Raw genomic sequence first — 1,169 nt, forward strand, 5'->3', positions numbered from 1 at the left:
TTTTTTTGGAACCAGGGATTGAACTCAGGCCCTTGTGCTTGCCAGGGAAGCACTTATTCCACTGAGCCATCTCCCCGGCCCCAATATCTTTTCTGAGCCTCAAGGCAAACTCTTAGCTGTGAGCCCCTATAAAGAACAAAAGAGTTATTAAAAACTTCCAACATACAATGTCATAGGATAAACATCCCCATTCAATAAGACAAAAGGAAAAGAAAAGAAAAAAATCATACCAATGCAAGACCAAAACACAGAACAGTAATTATTAAATCCTATGGTCCCATGTCCAGAACCTAGACCAAGTTGTGGTGAGAAATGAACTCCAAAACGCTAAGGCAACCCTGCCCCTATGACCTTGCTGACTGCAGCCCACATGACCTTTCTCTTGGGCTGGTTCCACTTGACAGCAAACCAGTTACAAATGCTTCTGAAACATACAATCAAGTACAGTTGCAGCAACAACCCCACTCTCTGTACAAATTTTCTGTATTAATCACTTTACAATTAATGGGGGGAAAAAAGAAAAAGACTCCTCCTATAACTTAAAGGAGCAGAGATTAATTATGGATCATAGTTTTGGTCAGTTCATTCCACTGCAGAACAACTGCCAGGCACAAAGGCCTTGGGAGAAGTGACAAGAACCTGGTCACCACATGGAATAGGAGGCAGAGAAGAGAAAGAAAGAGCTTGTGATGAAAGCTACCCTTTCAGGCTACATCCCTCTTACTTATTCCTTACAACAGGAACCCTCTCCAAACCTAAGACACTTGAGGACATTTTAGAACATTTTCATTACTTTTTCCAGACAGTGCTGGTTAGAAGAAGCCACAATCCATTCGTATATTCGTGAAAAGATTGCATAAGATGTGGAAGCCATGAGTCAAGCACTCATCAGAAGTGATGTTAGGGTCTTTGTATTACATGGCCCAATGGGATGATCCCAACAACAAAAATAAAGGAAATAAAAAGACTCACAGGGGGCTGGCCAAATAGATTAAAGAGGCTGCAAGCAGGCGCAGGGAATGCGGTTCAATCCCTGGACCTGCTATGCTGGACCTGCCCCCAGAACACGCTGAGATAGCGATTGATACTGGGCATGGTGGCACATGTATCAATCCATGAGTCCTGTAATCCCAGCTCTTGGGAGGCTGTAAACAGGCAGATCTCTAGGA

The sequence above is a fragment of the Octodon degus genome, unplaced genomic scaffold, assembly GCF_000260255.1.
Source record: "Octodon degus isolate 3935 unplaced genomic scaffold, OctDeg1.0 scaffold00096, whole genome shotgun sequence".
Classification (NCBI taxonomy): Eukaryota; Metazoa; Chordata; class Mammalia; order Rodentia; family Octodontidae; genus Octodon; species Octodon degus.